This window comes from Suncus etruscus, chromosome 18 (assembly GCF_024139225.1).
Source record: "Suncus etruscus isolate mSunEtr1 chromosome 18, mSunEtr1.pri.cur, whole genome shotgun sequence".
Taxonomy (NCBI): domain Eukaryota; kingdom Metazoa; phylum Chordata; class Mammalia; order Eulipotyphla; family Soricidae; genus Suncus; species Suncus etruscus.
The window spans coordinates 3,420,409-3,445,463 of record NC_064865.1 but is presented as its reverse complement, the minus strand read 5'-3'; the positions used below and the strand labels follow the sequence as shown (position 1 = coordinate 3,445,463).

The 25,055-nt window shown below is 49.1% G+C and overlaps 1 non-coding gene across 1 annotated transcript; it reads left to right on the top strand.

The window, feature by feature from the left end:
- The first annotated feature begins 204 nt into the window (after nucleotides 1-204).
- LOC125996631 (U5 spliceosomal RNA) lies at nucleotides 205-319 on the top strand. Its single transcript, XR_007491312.1, has one exon. It is a non-coding gene; the product is annotated as a U5 spliceosomal RNA (small nuclear RNA).
- The last annotated feature ends 24,736 nt before the right edge of the window (nucleotides 320-25,055 follow it).

Genomic DNA, 25,055 nt, shown 5'->3' with positions numbered 1-25,055 from the left:
CTCTGTTCCCCAGAGTGATTTCTGAGTAAGAGCTGAGAGTAAGCCTTTAGCACCACCAGTGTGACAAAAATAATAATAGAGAGAAAGAAAAGAAGGAAAGAAGGAAAAAAGAAAAACTAAGAAGAAAGAATCTAGAAGGAAAGAAAAAGAAAGAAAAAAGAACAAAGAAACAGAAAGAAGAAAGTAAGAAAGAAAAGAAAGAAAATACTCTGGTTTCTCTTCAGATCGTATAAATCTTTCGCCTTTTACTAAAGATTTCCGTGGAGAGGAACAATTCTGAGTTTTTATTAATTTTTTGAGGCCTTGCATTTGCAGGACTAAAAAAAGAAAAGAAAGAAAGAAAAAGGAAAGAAAGAAAAGAAGAAAGATAAGAAAGAAAAGAAAGAAGAAAGAAAGAAAGAGAAAGAAGAAAGAAAGAAAGAAAGAAAGAGAAAGAAAGAAAGAAAGAAAGAAAGAAAGAAAGAAAGAAAGAAGAGAAAGAAAGAAAGAAAAGAAAGAAAGAAAGAAAGAGAGAGAGAGAGAGAAGAGAAAGAAAAAAGAAGAGAGAGAGAAAGAAAGAAAGAAAGAAGAAAGAAAAGAAAGAAGAGAAAGAAAGAAAGAAAGAAAGAAGAAAGAAGAAAGAAAGAAGAGAGAGAGAGAAGAAAGAAAGAAAGAAAGAAAGAAAGAAAGAAAAGAAAGAAAGAAAGAAAGAAAGAAAGAAAGAAAGAAAGAAAGAAAGAAAGAAAGAGAAGAAAGAAAGAAAGAAGAGAGAAGGAAAGAAGAGAGAGGAAAGAAGAGAGAAGAGAGAAGAAAGAAAGAAAAAGAGAAGAGAGAGAGAAGAGAGAAAGAAAGAAAATGAAGAAAGAAAGAAAAGAAGAAAGAAAGAAAAGAAAGAAAGAGAAAGAAAGAAAGAGATAAGAAAGAAAGAAAGAAGAAAGAAAGAAAGAAAGAAGATAGGGTTTCATCTACAACTCATTCCACTTTTTTCTCTGAGAAACTGGGGTCACACTTGTCAGCTCTGCTTTCTCACAAGGATGCTGCCTGCTGGGGTCAGGGGCAGTGGGACTTCTCTAGGGAAGTTAGTCTTTCTACTCTGAGAGGCCGGTAACAGGGGGTCCTGCTGTGGTGTTGCTGATCATAAACTCCTGAAGATCTTTTGGCTTATCCCAGGGCCTCTATAGCCCCCTTGCCCATCATTTTTTATCAAGTCTAGGGAGGCACCCCCACTACTGCCCTTGCACCGGCCACTGACCAGCTGATGATAGGATTTGCCACTGGAGTGAGAGACTGACCCAACCAGAGATGCCAGAAGTGGGCAAACATGACAAAGTCCAAGAGAAAAGAAGAAACCAAGTCAAAGACATGTGTGTATGGAGCTCATGGAGATGTGGTCTCCAGGGATGGTTGAGGCTGCCACTAAGGCTGCGGAAGCACCTCAGTGTCTACTAGTAGTTTTTGTTTGTTAGAAGGTCTCAGGACCTATGTGCAAGGCAAGCATCCTATCTGCTATACTACTGCTTCAGCCACATATCTCTGTAGTGAGAAAGCTTTGGGGCTTGGGAATGATAGTCTGCTCAGGAGTGTTCTCCAAGAGACCTGGATCATAGGCATGCAAAGCTAGGTTCACTGCAGGCCCACAGCTTATGTAGCATCCCAAGGTAGTCAAAATGTGCAGGACTGGAGTTGGTGGCACACATGTCTAGCAGGTTTGAGGCCCCGAGTTCCATCCCTGACACTGCATGCCTCCTTCTCAGGATCACTGACTTAGCCCTGGTCATCCCTGAGCACCACTAGGGTGTGGTCCCTATACCAAAGGAGTACACAGAATACGTATTCTAGGCACAGATCATCAACGGAGTTACACAAGACACCGCAGAGGTGGCTGAAATCTTGTTTTACATACTATATCTTTTGGAAGTTTTCTTTTGTCCCATATTCTAGTTTGTGCAGGTAAGCTTAGGTATATGTGTGTAGATTGGATGAGATGCACTTCATTAGATGATAAACTAAGGCTGTATTAAGAGGAAGAATAAGGCCCTGGCTGAAGCTGGAGTGGGGTCTGAGGCCTTGGAGGCAGTGGGATTTGAAGAGGAACACTGGTGCAGGGTCTGAGTGGAGGGAACAATTGGGGATGAAAGTAGGGTGGGGTGACATGTGGCACACAGGGAGAGGCTGGAGGAATGGAGATTGGCTGAGATCTGGTCTGAGTGTGGGGAGAGGAATATGGCAGCTCTGTCTGGTTCATAGAAAAGCAAGACCTGATGATCTTATTTGCTCCCAAGATAGAACTTGGATCTGGACTGGAACAATAGCACAATGCATGGTGCTGGTCTTGCATGTGGCCAACCCATCTTCAATCCTCAGCACCCCATATGCTTCCCCAAGCACCATCAAGAGTCATTTCTGGCAGTAGAGCCTAGAGTAACCTCTGAGCATTCCTGGGTGTGGCAAATAAATAAATATATAAATAAAAGAATATGAAAGAACTTGGATTAATGATTTGAAAGGCATAGAAAGGTGAACTTTGGACTCATTAGAGTTACATAATTATAGTAATATAGAAAACAAAACATGTATGTCATTTGGCAACCTGACAGAATAAGAACTTCCTAATAATTTCTATAAAATGAGCATTCCAGCTCTGGGAGTTTTCAAATAAATGCTGAAGGTCATTTATATAGGGTGTTGCCAGAAGAGTAACAATCGCTAGGGCTCCTACTTGGAGGTTCCAGCCTTATTTATTTCCTGAATCTCTTGAATTGACTTTTAGAATATGTTGCTCCTGCAGCTGTTGTTATTGTTGTTGTTGTTGTTGTTGTTGTTGTTGTTATGCCACACTTAACAGTGCTCAGTGTTTCCACCTGACTCTGTGCTCAGGGATCATTCCAGGTGGGCTGGGAGTGGAGCAAATGAAATAGGTTGAAAGGGGTCAACTGCATGCAAGGCAACTGTCCTACCCACTGTACTTTTTCCTCTGGTCTTTATTATTTTTAACTCCCCTTTTACTTTTGCTCTTGCTATTGTGATCACTAAAGGTCTCAATACGCATGCCTAGTAGCAGTGCTCACATACTCTTCTGAGTGCTTAAAGGGAACCCACATTCTTTGGTGGTGATGATTGCTCACACTTGGTTGTGGTGCACCAGAGATTACACTTGATTGCAGCTCTGGGGTTTCCAGAGAGCAGAGCTGCTAGAACGCATCAGACACATGTGTGTGGCCCTGAAGTTGAACCCTTGGCCTCATGATTCCCAGGAAGATACTTGCCCACTGTGGGTCCCACTTTTTATATTTTCTATTTTTTTGTTTTGGGACCACACCTGAAGATGCTCAGGAGTTATTCCTAGCTCTGCACTCAGGAATCACTCCTCGCACTGCTTGGAGAACCATATGGGATGCCATGAATTGAACCCGGGTCAACTGTGTGCAAGGCAAGTAAGTAAGTGGCCTATGCTCTCTCTTCTTTATTTCCTCCTCCACATATGGAACACTAGGCAGCCTCCAACTCTACCCCTCCTCCATTAGGAATCCACCTTTATAACCCCTTTCCCAGATCATGTTTTCCCCTCTCTCATCGCTCTTCCCGGTTGCGTGCCTATTGTGGCATGCCTTCTTGCTTCACTAAGTCCAACCAGTTTGCTTCAGGAGGGGATTGATTCATTTATTTTCTCACTTGTAGAACACAAGAACTTCCTCCTTTCACACTACCTGGATCTATGCCCCTGGATTGGGCTGTGGCAGTGTGTGTGCTTGGAGGATGCATTTCTCCAAGGATGAGAATTTGTATATCTCTTTCTACTATTTTTGGGGGAGGGGGTTTGGGCCACACCTGGTGAAACTCAGGGATTACCCCTGGCTATGCACTCAGAAATCGCTCCTGGCTTGGGGAACCATATGGGACGCCGTGGATCCAACCGAGGTCCATCTTAGACTAGGATGGGCAAGACAGACTCTTTACCGCTTGTGCCACAACTCAGGCCCCCATCTTTTCTATTCTTTTTTTTGGGGGGTTTTGGTTTTTGGGCCATACCCGGCGGTGCTCAGGGGTTACTCCTGGCTGTCTGCTCAGAAATAGCTCCTGGCAGGCACGGGAGACCATATGGGATACCGGGATTCGAACCAACCACCTTTAGTCCTGGATCGGCTGCTTGCAAGGCAAACACCACTGTGCTATCTCTCCGGGCCCACTATTCTTATCAACACTTGCACTTCCCCCTCTGTGACCTACCTCTTCTTTTTTATCCCCAGACTTCCTGTCTTTTTCTGAATGATTGATTGACATCCCTTGACTATTTTTGGTGGGTTTTAAAATGGCAAATGTCTTGGCTGACTTCAAGATACTGTCCTCTGAACAGGTGCACTGAAGACCAGCCGGGCTTGAGAAATCCTGAGATGAGATCATTCCTGATTCTGCCCCCAAATGCTTTCTTAGAGTCTTGATCTTTCTGCCAAGTTTCCCTGTCCCAACTATGGGTATGGGAGAGCTGGGGTTTGCCTAGTGAATGTGGGCTTGGATTCGTTGAGCTGCTATTCCTTGGTCTCCTGTACCAGTGCATTGCTTAGAACTAATGGTCCCTTGAAGCTTCACATTTGGCTGCAACATTTTCAACTTTTCTCCTGTTGAGGGGGAGACAGAGGGTGGCTGTAGAATCTGGGCTGGTCACTTCTTTGTGACCAAAATAATTTAACATGATTTTTTTTGCCCTCTGTGGCTTCATCAGAGAAGGTTTCGGTCTACTGCCTGGTTTGGGGGAAATATTCAGTCCTGGGAAACCAGTTGCCTTGTAAGATCTGTCCCTTGTCCCCAAGATTACTCTGCTGGAGAGACCCAGGCTGGGTACTATGGCCAATGACACTAGCTGACCTTCTAGCCACTAACCAGCAACGTGAGGGGCTATGTCAGAGTCCTGAGCCAGATCAACATCAGACAGCAACTGTTTGAGAGAATCTGAGTAAGAACTTTCTAGTTGAGCCCCGCCCAAATTCCTGATCCTCAAATCATCAATCATCATCATAATAAAATTGTTGTTGTTTACACTGCTAAGTCTAGAATAACTTGCTGTGCCTCTTCTGTAATCCCAACAACTTCCTTGAACGTCGCAAGCAGAGCTATTTAAGTATTTTTTTGTTTTCTTTGCTTTGGTTTGGGGGGGGGCCATGCCTGGCAGTGCCCAGGGGCTATACTCATCTCTGTTTGGGATGATCATGTTGTGGTGGAAATTAAACCTACCTGCAGAGCCTGTACCCCAGTTCTTTAATTCATCTTCCAACTCTAAGCACAGTTACCTTAAAACTCACTGATAACATAAAATCTGTGGGTCTCTTTCTATTGTCTGTTATTTCTGATGTTTTAAAAATTACCAATATGACTCCTCTTGTGAATGGCTATTTTTGTTGTTAATGTTAGGCCACACCTGATGATGCTCAGAGTTTACTCCTGGTTCTGCACTTAGGGGGAACTATAAGGATGTCAAGTATCAAACGAGGGTCAGCCTTCTGCAAGACAAGCATCCTACCTGCTGCACTATCTTCCTGGCCTAAAAGACTACTTATTTGATTGCTTGTTTTGAGACCACACTGAATAGTGCTCAGGGCTTACTCCTAGTAGGGCTTAGGGACATATGTTGTTCTGTAGGTTGAACCTGGGTTAACCAAATTGAAAGTAAATGCCATGTCCACTCTGCTATCTCTCCTGGCCTGTGTGGATATTTTTGATCATGGGCTGGACATTGTATTGACATACTTATTTATAGAAATAATGTGAAGCCTAGACATCGTTCTCGAATTCTTTTTGTAAGTATTTCATTTGTGTCAGTCAGATGCCTAGGGGATTTAACACAATCTGTCTACTTTCATTTTTCAGAGCCAAGTGATGGGAAACCGAGCTGCCTGTGTCTGTCATTCTGAACTTTTAGGACACAGCCATTTAAAGGTACCTGTCCAGATAAAGACAACTCACAATTCATCTTGGGCAAGCCTGGAACTCCCAACCACACCCTCTTGGCCAGGGGCTGTCCAAACTGTTGCTCGGTTTCATGGATCCTCCACTGATCAATCCTGAATAGGGAGTATCCCTGGGGCAAACATGCCCCCCATGCTGGTCTTTCTTCCTAGGTCTTAAGCTCAGCCAGAGGAACTTCACTGGCTTGTCAAATTGCTGGTGCCTTCCAACTGATTTTGAAAGTCTTTTGTCTAATGTTCTCAATGGGGCCAAACCACTTAGCTTACCTTTATTACAGAATCCATGGAATGTCAGAAATATTTTTAAAAAATCATATTTTTTAGAAATCCTTGCTAAAAGATCTGTCACACAGGCCTGGAGAGATAGTATAGGGATTTAGGCACTTGCCTTTCACAGGATCAACTCCTCTCCAAAAAGTATCAACTAGGGCCCGGAGAGATAGCACAGCGGCGTTTGCCTTGCAAGCAGCCGATCCAGGACCAAAGGTGGTTGGTTCGAATCCCGGTGTCCCATATGGTCCCCCGTGCCTGCCAGGAGCTATTTCTGAGCAGACAGCCAGGAGTAACCCCTGAGCATTGCCGGGTGTGGCCCAAAAACCAAAAAAAAAAAAAAAAGTATCAACTAGTCTCAAATATTTTGGGGTGCACAACCAACAGTGCTCAGGGGCTTCTCCTGTCTCTGTACTCAGGGATCTTTTCTAATGATGCTCAGGGGACCATTTGGGATGCCAGGGATCAAACCTGGATTGGACCACATTCAAGCCACACGCCTAACCTGTTGTACTTATCTGAACCATTCTCAAATCCTTTTAAACAGAGATTGACCTCAATTCCATGTCTACATGAGCTACCTGGTCTCTGTTTTTACACCCCCTGTGGCTAAACCAAACTGATCCCCCTTGTCATGAGGCAAGCCACTCACTTGGCCCCAACCCTATATCATTCAAGGTGGTTTGACTTGGCCAGTTCTCAGGTTTCCTTTTTCACTGTCTTCATCCTGTTACATTTTTTGGTGACCAGGACAGCATTCATAATGGAATTATCACTGTTATGATTTTAGTCCTGTGATAAGTGTGTGTTAGAGAACCAAGCAGGTCAGTATGGCATGAAAGGTTATGCTTAGGCGGGCTCTGAGGCAAGTAGAGGATTGCAGGGAGATTGGGAAAACAGCAGAATAATAATGGTGCTCCGGAGCTGAGCTGCCTTCTCCTGATTTCTGAGGCCTCACCCTGTCTCTTGGCCAGAGACACTCACAAGAAATCCTGGCAGAGTCTGCTGCCCCCACTACCCTGCAGAGAAGACCACGTCACAGGGGGCAAGGAAAGGAAGGAGAAAATCGAAAAGAAAGATCCTCTTTCAGGCCTAAGAGGAGGTCAAGTGGCTGCCCAGCGGCCTGCCAAGGGCTGACTCACTGGGCTGGGATGAAGCTTTATAGGTACACTGGGCTCCACAGACAATAGACTCCTGTTGCAAATATCTCCACACCCTGGACAGATCCTAGGGGACAGGTGGAGACAGTCCCTAGGGAGTGTGGGGGCAGGAAGGGCAGGTGACAGAGGGCATGGCCTGGGAAGCTGCTGTGGACACACCTTTGGAGCTCTCATAACCCGTGATTTTATGGTCAGAGCCAGGAGCATGAGTCCCCAAGTCCAGACACCTGGATGACCTTGAATGTGACCTCTACTCATCTCTCATTCTAAGATTCCAATTTCTGAGCCATATTTGGGAGGAGGAACAGGCCAAGTCCCTGCCCTGCTGAGGTTCCGGCAGTCACACAAACCACAATGGTTGCCTTGCCAATGGCCCAACTTCACCACTCTACCACTGATCTCTGCAGAGTCACCTAACCAGCCAACACTACAGGTATACTGGGAATGGGGCCGACATCATCAGTACTTTGTTGAAGTGAGTGTGGGTATCCCCTATTTATTTTTTCATACTTTCAGAAGGCCTGACATCTGTAACCATGCCGCAGAACTTGGAATTCCTGGACTGATGGCTGAGCAACATCTCCAAATCTTTCACTATTGTCACCCTAGAAAGAAAACACCAAATTAGATGTCAAAGTACATAAAAGCCACCTAAAAGTTAACAACAACAACAAGACATAATCAATTAACAATTAGTAATTAGCAACAAAAATAGCTTACTAAACCTTCAGACAATAACTTAATAACCCCATTGCTAGTTATAGTAATTTTTTTTTGGTTTTTTTGGGGGGCCACACCCGTTTGATGCTCAGGGGTTACTCCTGGCTAAGCGCTCAGAAACTGCCCCTGGCTTGGGGGGACCATATGGGACGCTGGGGGATCAAACCGTGGTCCTTTCTTGGCTAGCGCTTGCAAGGCAGACACCTTACATCTAACGCCACCTCACCGGCCCCTAATTTTTACAAATTTTGTCTTGCTGTAGTTTTAGTTTGTAATTTCATTACCACTAAACTGTAAACAAGCAATATAAAAGTAAACTATTTCACGCCAACTAAGGGGGAAGGATTGTGGGATATGTGAGAATCCAGGGACAATGGTGGAGGGAATTTTACATTAGTGCTGGGATGGTGTTGAAATATGGAACGGCAGAAACAACTATATCATAAGCAACTATGTAAACCATGGTGCTAAATAAAGTAATAAAGTAAAAAAAATTCTGCTTCTAACAATGGCTGGGAAATTGTGACTTCAGAAAAGGCAAATGCCATTTTCTGGTCTTACTCTATCCCTCTGGGTGAATCCTTCACCGAAAGTTGCTCTTTTAAAATATCTAATTTTTTTTTTTAACTTTTTGGATCACACCCGGCAGCACTCGGAGGTTACTCCTGGCTCTACACTCAGAAATCGCTCCTGACAGGCTTAGGGGACCATATGGGATGCCAGGATTCGAACCGCCATCCTTCTGCATGCAAGGCAAACACCTTACCCCTATGCTATCTCTCCGGCCCTGCTTTTTTTTTTTTTTTAATTTATAGCCTATTTTCAGACATTAGAGAATTATTTTTTAACAGGAAGAGGAGGCACAAATATGTTGATACTGTACAGTCAGAGACTGGGTTTTACACAGGTTGGCAAGGGGCTAGAGAGTTAGCATAGGGGTTAAGGTATTTGCCTGACTAACTGGGTTTCAATTTCTGATACTACACATGGTCCTGAGCCCCACCAGGAGTGATCCCTGAGCACAGGGCCAGGAGGAAGCACTGAGCACTCCTGAATGTGGTCTATCAGCCACCACCTAAAAACACACAAACAAGCACCCACACACAGGGGTGGTAGGTGGGAGAGTGGAGCCCTCGGTAAACCTGTCCCATTCAGCTACCCAACTAAGCCAGGCCTCACCCCTGCATTGTGGCAGATGCAGGGTCCACTCTAAGGATGGGCAGAGGTATAGAGAGAAACAGGCAAATCTCTGGGAAGAGGGGGAGACAGAAAAGGCTTCCAGGGTCCAGAGATGAAATTTGCGTCCTTGACTAACTCCTGTCCTCAGCAGATTGTGGGTAGATGTGGAAGAATGAGGAGATTTAATCTGGTTCTCCTCAGTCCAGTAGGAGTGATCTTGTCCTTCCTCTCATGTGGGATGACAGGGCAGATGGCTTATTGCTCTGTAGGAACTTGGGGGAGTTATGGAGAATTTGTAAAGTGGGAGTTCTAAGCCAGCCCTCAGAACTTGTAAGGGTGTGGCTAAAGGAGAGATGTGTGGTGGGGCTGGCCATAGGGCCTGATCACCACCCATACCTTGTCTTCTCTGGATTGGTGAAGGCTCACATCTGCCTTTCCCACAGGCCTCTCCAGTTGCAAGGCCCTCTGTGGTCCCCTACCCCACTTAGTCACTGACTGGTAGCACCCCAGTTCCCTCTCCATTGGTTCTTCTTGGCCTCCTCCACACACTGCACAACACAGCAGCAGGAACTTCTTGACTGATCTGCTGACAGAGCTCCAGTCTGGGTACCCCTGGGAGCTCTCTGGACCTTGGCCAACCTTTCCTTAATCCCAGACACCAGTAGGAAATGAGGTGTCAATGGTTGAAGCTGATCTGGGGTCCATAGGGTGGGGATTTCTCTCATGTCACAGCTGAGTCACACACACACACACACACACACACACACACACACACACACACACCACACCACTTTCCATTTCTTAGTGGGACAGAAACTCAGTGCAGAGGCCAGAGAAATAACAAAATAAGCAGGGCATTTTCCTTGCATGCTACTGACTAGGTTTGATTACCAGCACCCCATATGGTCCCTTGAGTGCTGCCAAGAATGATTCCAATTCCAGAGTCAGGAGAACCTCTGTGCATCACCGGGTGTGGCCCAAAAACCAAACAGAAAAAGAAGCTCAGTACAGAAAATGGGGGTCCACCTCCACGCTGCTCAGCCCTGAGTTTTCAGTCTGAGTTAGGTTGTTGGGAGACTCCAGAGGAATGGAGACTGTTTCCGAGGACGGCTTCATTCCTGGGGGGTGGGTGATAGGCACCATCCTCTCCCTTCATGCTGCCTTCCTCCCTCTCGCCCCTCCTTCCTCCCATCTGGGGTCCTTGCCTGAGAAAGAAGCCGTCTGTCCTCCCTTGTCACAGGATGGGGCCTCGATAAGGAAGGAGGTGAGCAAATCCAGCCCGTTCACTAATCCTTCCCGTCTCTGAACCCACCCGGGAGTCAGAGTGTGGCCTCCCCCGGACTGGTCATGTCTGGACCTCCAGCTCTCAAGGCCTCCACCATCAGCCAATTAGCTGGAGGAAATAGGCGCCGGCTCCTGGGGGCTCTGGGCTGTCTCCCAGGGAGCAGAGAGACTCCTGGGACTGCTGTCTGAGGTGAACGGAGGGGAGCTGTGGGGTCAGGCCCGGAGCCCACAAAATATGTCGAGATAGGGCCCTTCTTATCTCCTGTTGATGGGAAAGGAAACAGTCCAGGTCGGCCTCATGCTCGGTCCCCAGCCCTGACTCCTGGGCGCGTGTCAGTGGGCTTGGCCTCCAGCCAGGGCCCTGCTGTCAGTTGTTTCTGTTGCTGCCATCACAGTGCTGCTGCTCTCTTGGACAAGCATCATGGCGGGCATTAGCTCCATGGTGTCCTCTTTAGAGAGCCCGTTTCAGAACAGAGGTTCAAACCAATCTTCCACTTTCAAATCTTACCTACCCTATGCTAAGGGTGTGTTCCTGACAATCTGGAGCACTGTTATAAGAACTTCCACATAGCCCCCCCCAAGCCCCAAACATATACCTGGCCTTCTCTGGCAGGATTTCTTTGCGAGTAGGAGATAAACAATTTGGGAAAATTGTCATCTCAAGCCGCCCCTCTCCCCACAACACCTGTGACTTTGTTACAGGCAACTGCTGCTTTGACTAAGAACTCAGGCCTAAGACACCCCTTTGCTTCTGCCCATTCTCCCATTCTCTCTAAGACCCTACGATCCATTTCCCCCTCTCATCCACTGTGAACATTGGGGGTGCCCGTGGTGTCCCCCAAAAGAGGACCCCAAACTCATTTGAAAAGGGAAAGCCAAATTCTGAGCTGCCACGGCCTCAGCATCCATCAACTCTCACAGGGGTGTGTCCAGACACAGAGCATGGATTGGTAGGTACAGGCACTTGTGTGCAAACAGCCCTAAACTCAAGGGTCCCCACTCATGGCTGCAGCTGGGAGCCCTGGACCCAGGAGTGCCCTATTACAGCCCTCAACAGCCCAGGAGAGAGGAAGAACTCAACTGGTCAGACCTTACTTCTCCAGCTCCCCAGTTTCTCCTCAGGCTGTGTGGCCACAGGAGAAGTAGGTCTGCAGCTCCAGCGTTGGCGCTGAAAGCTTCTCGCTTCCTGCCTATCTTGTGCTGGTGAGGAAAACTTAAGGGCTATGATGTCTCTTCATGGTGAAGGCACCCCTTGTTCCCACATAGCGGAGAATCAAACTGGCGCCTTGTGAGCGTCTGACAGAGATGCTGGGCTTGCTCTATGGGAGATGCATGCACAGGTCAGACCTGGCTGACTCCTGAGGAACTGGGCTGCCGCTGCTTTTAATCAAATGAGTTCTCAAGAACCTGGGGTCTCGAACATAGATTGGGTCACCCAGTATTGACTCTGGTAGAGGTGAGTGGGATGACCAGCACAAGTCACCCCACAGAAGCCTCCTGGTTTCCACTTGAATTGGGGGATGGACCCACATGGCCCCTTTATGAGGTATCCAAGGTCAGCAGCGGTGGAGTCAAGCAAAGAGTGAGGGGCTTGCTTGCCCCTAATTTTCTTCCTTTTTGTTTCTTTATTTCTTTTCTTTCCTGGTCTCAGGCCTGGTTGTGCCTCCAGCACTGCTGCACTTCTTTCAGGGCACTTTCCCTGAGACAAGACTTCTCACTCAGCTCACTGGCCCTAGAGGAAACAAGCCTCAAGCCTTGTCAGAAGATTGTCACTTATGTCATTTTTAGTGACAATCTTCCTCAGAGGCACCCAGAAGTTGAAGGCCGGCACTGCTCTGGGGCTCACAGTCACGACAGAGCCCCTTCCTCACCAGTCTCTGCACCCACCTTCCTGTCTGTCAGCTCCAGGAGTCCAGTGTTAGGCCCATTCTGGGCGCAGGGCTGCAGAGAGCAGGCCAAGGCTTAGGAAAGCTGAGGTAGAGATAGGCAGAACCCAAAGCAAGTTCCTTTGTTCAGAGATGGCAACAATTCTGGACAAGGAAATGGACACATGGAGAGGGGGTCACAGGGCCCTTGGGTGGGATGAGGAGAGGCAGCAGGCATGAGAGAACATGAAAACATCCCTAAGCTGGAAGGTAAGAGCCTTTTTTAAGAGTAAAGCATAGCAGGAGAGTAATATAGGTGCTAGGGTGCCACCCTTGCACCTGCCCAATCTCAGTTTGACCCCCAGCATTGCATGGCCCCCACTGTACTATCAGGTACAGTCCTGGTGACATTTGCACTGCCCAGTAGGCCCCTTTCATCATAGCACCTGAGCAATAGCACATTCTTGGTAATCGGGGAAAGGAAGCTCTGAACAATTTGGGAAGTGTCTTTTCTCACACCCCCACTTCCCCCAAAGAGCTTGATCTATGGCTCTGATAATCTGGTTTGCCTTCAGATCTGACCTCACAAGCTGAGACCTGAGTCCAGAGGGCATCTAGAAAGCACAGAGAGTAGGAAATAAGTTTCTCTATGTCAGACTCTTAGTGTCTGGCACGCGGTGACCCCGACATCCCCTACAGACTGGAGTTCACCAAAAACCCACCCAAAGGGCCTTAATTGGCTGTTGACATTTGCTTCCTCCGATGGACTCTGAGCTCACAGGCTGTTTATCTCTTATGCCTGGCACAGCTCAGGGACTCAGAAATATGCGCTGAAAGCATGAACATGTGAATCTGGCAGTAAGACATCAAGAGGTCGGTCCTGGGAGAGGCAGAGCTTGGGAGAGGTGGGGAAGAAAGAGAAAAGGCTGCATCATGGGAGAGGGGTGAGGGGAGGTCTAGAGGAGGAGTCCAGCTAGACCTGAGGGGTCTCTGGGTCGAAGAGGGGAGCTGGAGGGAAATGGAGGGACTGCAGCTCCTGGAGGTTGGGCAGTCATGTGTGCTCTGTCCCAGGTGAGGGCTACCCCTGAGGTAAGGATGGATGGGCTCAAGGCAGGGGTGGAGGTGAAATCCTTGAGCCCCAAACCTCTTGCTTCTCTGATAGCACACAGGCCATTTATGGAGCCTGGAGCTCTGCTGTCACAGAGAGAAAAACCAGTCACCTACACAAACGCTCCAACCAATGGGGAAATTGGCAAAAAGGGGATTTGAACAAATAAACTTCTATAGACTTGGCTTCAAACAGGAAAAGTTCTTTTCCCCTCCCTCCTCTTCTCTCCCTTCTCCCTTTCTTCGCCTCCTCCCTCCTCTCCTCTTTCTTCTATCTATTCTCTACTCCCCTCCCTGTTTCTTTCCCCCTTTCTCCTCCACTCCATCCATCTCCTCCCCACCCCTTCCCTCCCCTTACTTTTCTTTTCCTCTTTTTTCTCCTCCTCTCCTTTACTCCCCATTCTCCCCTTCTCTCCTCCTGTCCTCCCCTCTACCTCTTTTTCCTCTTCTCTCTCCTCTACTCTATTCTCCTCCCCTCCTCTTCTCTCTTTCCTCTACTTCATCCTCCCCTCTTCTCTCCCCTTTCCTTCCCTTCTCTCTTTCTTTCTCCCTCCCCTCCCCTCCTTTCTTCTTTCCTCTCCTTGCCTTCCCTTCCCTCTCCTCCCCCTCTACTTTCCACTTCTCCCTTTCCCTCTCCTCTCCTCTGCTCCTCCATCCTCCTCGTCCTTCCGTTTCCCTCCCTCTCCTCCCCTTTCTTCTCTCACTTACTCCTCTCTTCATCCCCTGGTCCCTCCATTTATCTTTCCTTCTTTCTTTTCTACATCGTGACTCTGGAGCCTCTTTCCTCCTTACTTTTATTTTTTCTTTTGTTCATCCTATTTTTAACGATCAAGGCATTGCCCAAATTAAAAGTAAATGGCAGCTCCCTCCCATTATGCTGCCATCCTACACTGACCCCCAGGGACTTATGGAAGATTTCATTGGCCCAAGAGCTAATAAAAAGGCCACATTGTCCTGTGCCCTGCCTCCAGGACTGCCACATAGTGACACCCCATTTCTCTCAAAGGGACCCTGCGGCCTCTGCTTCTGTCCTGCCTCCAGGAAGAGCCTAGTGTAGACCCTCTGAAGTGATCATTGGCCCAACAGAGCAAGGAGACCCTTGCAGACAAGGCGTGAGTCTATGGTAAGGCAGGTGTCACTGAGGGGAGACACAACATTGTTTTGGGGAGCGCCTGTCTGAGGGGAACACTTACGTCCTTAGGGAGCCCTGTCTGAGGGAGGCATGGACTCTATGAACCCCCAATTGACAGCAATAGGGAGTAAGCACCCCATATACCTCAGTCCATTTGTTCTGTGGGTAGTGGGAGTTTATGCTGGGGGTGGCCCTAGTTTCTCTGTCACATATGTAGTGTGGCATGTTCCGGTTCAGGGGTAGTGGAGGGAGAGCTGGACCCTCAGTCCCTCTTCACCCCAGGAGAGGGGACGCCCTAATCCTAGACTCCCTGGGAGGCAGGGAGAGTGGGGATGGGGCTTGTGTGGCTGGCTGCTGAGGGGCTCTGGAGCCTCACAGGCAGCGGCCACAGGAGATAAGCAGCTGTGATAAGGGGCAATCAAGTCACCCCCCTCCGCCAGGAGCCTGGCAGTGACAAGCTGAGCCCCTCCCGGCCCAGAATGTGTGTGGTGGCTGGAGGAGGCCCTGGTTAGATGTTCCCAGCCTTGGTGGGGCTCCAGCCCTGCAGCTCCTCCTATCTCCAGTGGCTGTATTTAGGGGGAACATTCCAGATCTTGCACACTTGTTAAGATGAAGATGAGAATTTGTGATGGAAGGTGGGGTGTTGGGGAGAAGGGGCTCTAGGGTCTTAGCAACTTTCTGGTTCCTCTCAGTCACATCCTAAGGAGAGGCTGGCAGACAATGGGTACCTCCTGTAGGCAAGTTTGTGTGACATAGAGGCAGGAGGGAGAAGCAGGAGCCATGGGGTACCCAAGTTGGGTGGTAGAACTGGCTGTGGCCCTGCCACAGCAGTAGGATCCCATCTGGGGCCCAAATGAGGAGTAGGGCTTGCCTGCATGCATTTGCCAAAGTCGTGCAAAAGGGGAAACTGAAGCTCTGAGAGGACAGGAGCTTTGCTTGGGGTCAAGCAGCCCAACTTTCCAACTTTCTTCACTGCTCAGCTGCACAAATTCAAATGTGTACATTTGAGTGACTGTGACTGTGAGTGTGTGTGTGTGTGTGTGTGTGTGTGTGTGTGTGTTTGTATGTGTGCTGAAGAAAGGGGAGTGTTGCATTCTAAGTCCTGACTCTACAGCTGTGTCCTGGAAGGGATCCCAAGCCCAGCTCTCTGCAGGCCACCGACCCTCTGGTCAGCAAAGGCGATCACAGGGGTTGGCCCCCAGACTTGCAGGCGACGCTCACTCATCACTCCATTAGCTGCTCAGGCCGACAATCCACAGGCGGTTCTCATTTCAGCCTGGCGCTCTGAGGCCCCTCAAGAGTATCCAGGACGGGGCGCAGCTTATGAGTCCTTGGGGACTGCAGTGCTCACAGCAGTGCTAGATTGAGTGCAATATGGTAAGGCAGGCTCAGAACCATTTCAGCTCCAGCTGGTCTGGCCCCAGAGATACCTGGGATTGCCTGTAGGAGGGGTGAGTCCTGCCCCATCTTCCTTTTCAGGTGGTGAAAAAAGAGATGTGGGGGGTCAGCCAGTGGGGGGCCGGGGGCAGGAGAGAGTAATGACATTGATCAAAAAGCCAAGAATAAATATGGATGGGTGTGTGCTTAATGCAAATAATACAATTTGGCATGCAAATCCATCCCAGTATGGGCAAGTTGTGTGCAAATCAGGGCTCCAGAAAGCTCTGACAGTGAAGATTCAGGATCTCTGGAATATGTCCTTGTACAGAACAAACATCCCAGACCATCCCCACCTGCAGTTTGCAGTCCATGGTGGCATGGCAGTGGGTCCTGGCCTAGGGGCATTTGTCTTCAGAGTCCTGTACCCCTCTCTCTGAGCAAGGTGCTCTGTTCCTAATCACTATCTTCCTCCGGTACCAGGGAAGGGTCTGAGCTATATGCCCATCTGTCTGTGAGCTCCTCCTGCCCTGTTCTAGTCAGTCCCGCACAAGCATAGCTGAGATCATGATTGCTGGGCTGGAAGGATGGTACAGTGGATAGGACATTTACTTTATAGGCACTGGTTTGGATGTTGGACATTCCATATGGCCCTCTGAGCACCACCAGGAGTGATTTCTGAGTGCAGAGCCAAGGGTAAGCAATGAGAACCAGCTGTTGTGATTCCCACACCCCCAAATAAAGGTCACTTCAATGGGTCCTCCCATTGTTTTAGACAAACCCAAAGATGCCCATTTACATTTGGATGTTGGGATCAATAAGCCCTCTAATGCATCAGAGGAGCATCTGCAGCCCTCTTCAGCAAAGAGCTGGGTCTTTTCCACAGCTGCCTGCATGTTGGAGATGAGATGTGGGGCCCCTCCTCCCATCCTCAGCAGTTGGCAGTCACCACGGGCAGGAGTGTCCATCTCTGGTTCTGGCCCTCTCTGTGGAGACTCTCAAAGAATGCTTGAGGGAACCAAACTATAGTTCAGAGGTTAGGACTTTTGCTCTACATACGGCCAATTCAAGTTCAATCCCTGGCACTCCATGTTTCCCAAACCAGGCGTAATCCCTGAGTGGAGACCCATGAAAAACTCTAAACATCACTAGGTATAGTCCCAAACCTCCCCTCAAAAGCAAAATGGTGGTTGACTTATAGACCCTGAGTTTCTCCACGTTTACTTCCTTCTCCCATGATATGTCTATAGGATGAGAATAGACTCAAGCTGATTAGCTCAGATCCCCTCAGTATTCACTGTTTGCATGGCCCATGGGTGGGGGGAAGGAGACTGCTGGAGGTCCTAACCTGCTGCTTTGTCTATCTTGTTGGTAGATCCTCAGACCTTGGATCCCTTTGCAAGGAAAGGACAAAGAAGATGCATAGGTGAGTAATAAATGGCTGAGTCCCATGGGTATGAAGAGACTGTTCCCACCTCTGACATGTCTCTGTCCCCAGCCCATAACTCCTTGGAGAGGAGAAGGTCAGGGGCAGTTCTGATGCTTCCTTTTGCTCTCTGCCAAAGGGCAAGAGATGGCATCTTCTCTAGTTTGTCTCCCCTCCTGTACAATGAGATTATACCTATTGTCAAGGAGATGGAAAGGGCTTCCATGAGGACTTAGTGAATGGGGCCTCTCTGTTTCTCCCTGTCCCTGCCTCTGCCACTGTAGCCCCTTCAGTCTCAGACACTCAGGAAAATCCCTTGATATACAGAAGTAGGAGTCACGAACTCACTTCTACAAGAAGAGAAGAGTTGGAGCTGGTTTGCGTGGTGGAGTCTACAGTCCGGAAGCAGGTAAAGACTCAGACCATCAGTCCTGAAAAGAGGGAAGCCCTGAAAGGCAGAAGAGAGCACATAGACCAAAACAATCCAAAGGAGTAGTCCAAGTGGAAGTAGCAGAGCTGCAGGGCAGGTACAAGGAGGAACTCGTGCATGCTTCCTTCTAGCTGCAACCAACTGTTTCCTATTTCATAAAATTGAGAGGTTCTGGGAATCTGGGCATGCTGTGCCCATTTATTTACATGGGAACACTGGGTGGGCCACAGTTGGCTGTACTTGGGAACAACTCCTGGCTCTTTGCTCCGGGGTCACTTTTAGTGGTCCTTGGGAAATGGTGAGATTTTGGGGATGAACTCAGGGTTTCCACATGCAAAGCTTGAGCTCCAGTGAGCTCCAGCCCTTTGAGCCATCTTCCCCGTCTTGCATTCTCGGACCTCAAGGTTAACCCACCAAGTTATACAAATAGGAAGCGTTCACTTTCAGACGGTAGCAACCTCTCAAGGAGATTTAGGCAGAGGTCCAGTCTCACTTGCCTGAAGTGGAGGACGACAGAAAGAAGTTAAATGTTCCTGGTGTTTGCGTAGAATGAAATAGGCCTCCTATACAAGAAGCACAGAGCATGCTTTGCTACCTCTCGGCCTGGTGCACTGTCTCTCTGGCCGCTGCTTCCACTTTTGCCGTGTGTTTGCCTGATCCTCATCTGATTTCATCCCCTTAACACAGGGCCCTCAATACTTGGCAGCACACAGGTGAGTCACTTGTGAAGGAGGTGACGGGGGCTGCTACCCCCGACGCAGGGAAGGGATGGTGATGGTTTTAAAAGGTCATTGACTGGCTCACAGTCTCTTTCATATGTGAACCCAGGTATGGGCTTCTCTCTTCCACTCCAAGATTGGGTAAAAATTACATTGGTTCAGAAGCTTAAGTGTGATGCCTTCATTTGTTTAATGTGAAATAGGAAGTGGAGAAGTTCAGGAGAGGTGAGGCTGAGCAGGACAATGGAGGGAGAGGCTGACTTTGTCTCTCTGCCTGGGGAACTGAGCTGATTTAGGGGAGCAGGCAAGGGGCGCAGGCAGAGGGGTGCACTCTTTCCCAGGCAAGAAAGGAATCATCGGGCCTGGGAGGAGGGGCCTCAGAGCTTCCATCAAAGGCAGGCGCCTTTTTGACCCCATCTGGACAGCGGCCAGAGCCCCCAATTCCCAGCTCAACCCGGCCCATCTCCGCCTTGCCCCAAACCTGCAAACAATGCATTGTTGACAATCCGCGGGGGCTAAACACTCGATAACACGGTCCCCACCACACCAGACATCCTGACAGCGGGCAGGGCTCTGCGCTGCGACGGGAAGATGCTTTGAATACATCATCCTGTCAGCCAAGTTTATTATTCTTGCGCTCAAGATAAACTGCAGCCGCCAACGAGGGGCTGTATAAATTCCAGGCTCAGAAGTCAAGCAGGCCTCACTCCTTGTTAAACACTCACTTACACACACACGCACACACACACACACACACACACACACACACACACGCACGCACACACACACATAAATCCTGCTGAGAAAATGCCACCCCTGTTGGGCCCCACAGAGTTCTTGGGGGGCTCAGTAGCTGCCTTCTTGTAGGTGGTCCCAGGAGCAGCTGCAGACATCAGGGGACTTGAGGCTTGGGGCCACTTTTCTGGCAAGGCCTAAGCAAACTCAGCCTGGGGGCTGGGAAAAATCTCTCCACAGGAGCCAGCTGTCCCCCTGTCAAACTGAGCATCTTGACTCTGGACTTCTGTCTAGCCAAGGCCACAGCCCGGCGTGGGTGGCCAGAGCACCCACATGCCATGTCAGGCAGGGAGAGGCTCTGGGAGTCGAAAACTGACAGTCTGGCTCTTGGAGAAAGGCCAGTGAGGCTTTCAAAAGCCATCAGCTTCTGGGGCTGAGGTGATAGTACAATGGGTAGGGTGCTTGCCTTGCATGGGGCCAATCAGGTTTGATTCCAACATCCCATTTGGATCCCTGAGCCCCCATGAGTGATTTCTGAGTACAGAGCCAAGAGTAACCCCTGACACTACTGGGTGTACCCCACCCCTTAAAAATTTATTAACACCCATCCTGGTGGGGACAAGGACCCAGAAGATATTCTCTCCTCTCCTCCAAGTCATCTCTGTGTCATACAAACATATATGCCCACAATCTCCTACGCACATATCCATGCATGTGCATGTGGACACACAGATACCAGAGGCAATGCTAAAGAGTCCATGTGCTGTCTGTGTGTTGGCCAGAGATGGAAACCCTGAACCCAGAAGGAACTCCTGTCCTTTTCTCTCAGGGCGATTTTGCAAAGGAGAAGGATGGATTCCTGTGGGCTTTGCATCAACACCCCCCCCACACACACACACCTTGAATAAAATATAATGAAGGAACTAGAGAGATGGTAAAGGGGTTAGGCCACATACCTTGCATGGGACTGACCCTATATGATCCTGGGCACTATGTATGGTCCCCAGAACATCACTGCATGTAGCCCTAGAGATTCATGAGAACTTCTTGGGTGTCCTCAGTAACCTTCCCAACATTACATCCTCGAGCTCTTGGCTCAAATCTCAAATTTCCTTGTGGTTTGGAGGCTACAAGATGCAGTGGGGAGAAGACTTCAGGAGGCTGACAGAAGTGGCATCCTTTTGTGTGCAAAGGGGAGAACCAATTCTGTCACATGGTGGCCTGTCCTGAGGGTGGGGACACAGAGGACCCACAGAAGTGCAGTGCTGTGACCTCTTCCTCCTCTCCTCAGGACCTCCAACATCCAGGTTCTCTGCATGAGGAAATGCCAAACACCTCAGGGAGTGTAGGCCTCTAAGATAGGAAATTACTTTGCTGCCAGCTCCCAACCAAGATGATCACAATGCTGGATGTAGGGGGACAGAGGAAAGAAATAAGAGGAGCTTGATTAGATTAGAGTGTGGGCTGTCTGTCTATCTGTCTTCTGAAGTCTACTGTTGCCTCTGTAGTAATGAGAGAAGCAAGAGAAGGAATCTGAGGACTGAGAATTGGTCTTACTGCTTGTTTAGTCACGAACCCCAGATCCATCCCTGGGTCTCTTCAAACTCCTTTTCAGGTTATGGATTGCACGAATGGGGTATCTGCAAGGACTGCCCCACCTTACTATCACAAATCCAAGATGGCAGAGGGCCTACCTATGAAAGCATATTCCTTCCCTCACCAGTTGGATGGCTGCACCCCCTCTACTGCTTTCCAGCAACTGGTCCAAGGATACTCCCCAGTGTGCGGATAATGCCCCCATCCCTAATAAGGATGAAGGAATCTAGCCAGTAGATAGGGCTCCCAGCCTCACTCCAGAATTGACTCATTGGCACCTCAAATCTCTCAGAGCCAGGATGGGGAGCAGGATCCCCGGATAGTTATCAAACCAGATATATAAGAGCCACACTAGGGACTGGGAACTTTGCCCCCAAGGAATGCTGCTTTGAAAAGAGGACCTAGTTTAGAATTTACAGTACCTGTCCAAGGACCTGTACTCTTCCCAACTTGTACCTCAGGATATTAGTAAGCTCATAAGGATGGTGCTCATAAGGAGGGGGTGGCCTGGACCCTCTCATTGACCTCTTGCTATCATTGGCTATTCCTGGATCTGACAGATTGAAGAAGAAGATTGAAGGATGAAGAAGATTGAAGATTGGAGAAGTCTATGGAGGAGAACAGCAAGGACATTTGTCTAGAGAATTTATCCCTCTCACTTCACAGATGAAGACACCATAGTTCCTAGAGATTGAGGCTGCTTAGAGATCAGACTTTCCTCCTTATCTTTTCACAGCCACCTTCCCAGGGCTTATCAAGATAGCTACAGAGATAGAACCACCCATGGGATTTGCTGAAACCAGAAACCTGGTCATCTTGCCTCTCCAAGTTCCCTGGGTGACTCTAACTCATATCTGGGACCAGGACACCATGTGCGGGGCCAGAAATGATGCTTACAGATTGTTGGAATACACACTTGCTGTGTAACTTAAACAGATGCCTTTCCCTCTTGTATTTCTGTTTGTTTGGATTTGTTTTATTTGGGGGGGGCACACCCTTTGATGTTCAGGGCTTACTCCTGGCTATGCACTCAAAAATCGTTCCTGGCTTGGGGGACCATATGGGATGCCAGGGGATCGAAATTCGGTCCGTCCTAGGCCAGCCCTTGCAAGGCAGATGCCTTACCTCTAGCATCACTGCTATAGCCCCGGCCCCTCCCTCTTGTATTCCTGTTTCCTCATCAAGTAAAGGCACTCGGGTGGCATTCAGCACTGTGATGTTAAGACATCCCATACATCTGACCCAATAGTTTACCTTCTGCCCTATGTTCCTCCTTCCGTTTCAGTCATAGTGAGCTCTCCAGTCCCTTTGCACTTATTGTCCCCTCTGCCTTCTTCATTCACCCCCTTAGTCAGGACATGCTGATCCCCAGAGCTTTCAGGGCTTTGCTCCAATGTTACCTGATTAAAGGTTCACCTCTTGCCCCCATATCACCTATTTTCTTTTCTTCTTCCTCCAGTGAGTTTGGGTTTCCCACTGGGTGAACTCCATGAGTGGAAGGACTTGCTTGCTGGCATATTAGCTCCAGCACCCGGGACAGTGCCTGGCTCCCAACTGGTTATGACTGATTAAATCATGAGTATCAGTGCTTAAAACGGGCACGCAGGAGGTGCCTCCCCTGTGTAGTCACTGCTCTCATGCAAGTGCCATTTGCCCACAGTGGACCTGGTAAAGACCAAGGAGAGAGCTTAGCTTAATATCCGAGGATGGGCCCAGGAAGGAAGGATGTGCCGTATATAGCACCTAGCAGGCTCCCCTGTGCTGTGTGACCTTGAGTAGATGTTACTGCCTCTCTGAGGCTGGATTTCCTGCCAGCCCTAATGGAAATGCCAGGCCTGGTCTTCGTTTCACTGTTGCTGGGAAGGGTATCGGGTGCCGTGTCTGCTGATACTTTGGCTCTCGGCTCAGAGGCGGATGGGCCCCAAGGACAGATGCTGGAGTTAGGTCACGACTTGGGGATCTAATGTCACCATGACATGGAGAAGAGTGGTCACAAGGACAGAGGCTCACAGGTGTGTATAGGGCAGAGCTGGGAGCTCCTCACAGGTGGAAAGATGCCTCCAGATGCCCCTTAGCTCTCCTCTCCCCACTCCCCAACACACACACACACCACAAACACACACACACACACACAACACGCCAGGTGATCGTTGCTGATTAGAGTTTGCTAAGCAGGCAGGGCAGCTACCCACAGCCACTGTTCCGTGGGATGGGTCTGCCCTTTCTGGGTTCTGCCCACATTGTGTATCGGGGGAAACACTGATTCAGGAATACTTCTCTTACCTTCCTCTGGGATTTTGGGAGTACCTTCAGGGAAGGGGTTGGAGGCTTCCTATATTCAGATATTGCAAATGAGTGAATGAATGTGTGAGTGAATGAATGAATGAGCAAGTTGCCCAGACTTCACCTAGCGGGCCTGGACCTCAGGCTGCCTCAACCTCTTCAGGGTTGTGGAACCAGCTGTGCCATAGGAGGATTCTGTTGAGCTGTACACACAACTTGTTCCGGCCCACATGCTCCCGAGAGAGCTTCCCTGTCCTTGGCTCGGTGGCACTCAGCCCAGAGACTGCGTTTTACTTAGACTTGCTAAGACTGAGCTTGGCTCAGGTCAGGGTGCCCAGAAGGAGTTCCTGGAGAAGGAGTCCTGGGAGGAGGAGCCGCTTGGGTGGAGTCTAAACTGGCCTCAAAGTGGAACCAGGGCATGAGGGAACTGCCCATGGGAAGGCAGAGACCTGAGAGGGATCCTCTCTGGGGTCCCTGGGCTTATTCAAAGCAGGAAGAGGCTGCAGAGGAAGGTGATATCCAGGTCTGAGATATGGGGAAAGAGGTAACTTTGCTGGATTCTCATGAAATGCAGAGCACGGAAGGGAAGGGGAGCTTTGTGGCTGCAAGAAGAGAGCATTTTGAGGTGGGAATTAGAGGGTGTGAGGCTGGATCTCCTCTTTCCAACACTCCCAACTGAGAGGGCCCACTTCTGTCTATCAGTTCTGAACCAGGAGACTGAGGCTCAGAGAGAAAGCCTGTGGCGTGACGGCTGCAAGCCAGCGGTCAGGTTGGGGTTCTGCACAGCTGCGCTGCCCCTGTCCCTCCCACGCTGGGAACTGGGCAGGGTTGGCAGGGGTGGGGCCTCGTCACAGCCTCCCAGAGGTCAATCGCCTCAACTCTGTGGTTTTCCTTCCAGGAGGGAGCTGAGTTCATTGAACTTAAGAAGAAATCTATATCCTTGTCCTCCTTCTGCAGAGATAATCAAGTTAATGGGATTATTTCCTGTGCGCAAGAATAGGGCTGCTAAGAAAACATTGCGGAGTAAAGGCTGTTTGCACAGGCCAGACTGAAAGGCCAAATCTCTGCCACCAGGAGGAAGTGAAGGGTGTGTGGCTGTGGGCTCAGGGCAGTGGGGCCAGAGCAGCTGCATCACCCAAGCCTGCCGCCTGCCTCTCTGTATTCATTCTGCCCTCTGTGCCAGCTGCTTGCAGAAGGCTCTCTGGCAGGGCTGCTGGTCTTATCTTCCTGTTCCCCAAGGGCCAGTTGACCAGTTTGGGCGAAAAGAGAGGTATTTTGTTCTTTAAAAAAAAAATGGGGGGAGGGGCCCGGAGAGATAGTACAGCGGTGTTTGCCTTGCAAGCAGCCGATCCAGGACCAAAGGTGGTTGGTTCGAATCCCGGTGTCCCATATGGTCCCCCATGCCTGCCAGGAGCTATTTCTGAGCAGACAGCCAGGAGTAACCCCTGAGCACTGCCGGGTGTGGCCCAAAAACAAAAACAAAACAAAAAATTATTTGGGCCCGGAGAGATAGCATAGCGGCGTTTGCCTTGCAAGCAGCCGATCCAGGACCAAAGGTGGTTGGTTCGAATCCTGGTGTCCCATATGGTCCCCCGTGCCTGCCAGGAGCTATTTCTGAGCAGACAGCCAGGAGTAACCCCTGAACACCGCCGGGTGTGGCCCAAAAACCAAAAAAAAAAAAAAAAAAACTGGGGGGAGCAATTTTCTTTAAAATTTTTTTTGAAGCAATAGCACAGTAGGTAGGGCATTTGCCTTGCATGTAGCCAACCTGGGTTCAATCCCTGGCATCGGCATCCCATAAGGTCCAGGGGTGATTTATGAGCACATCTGATT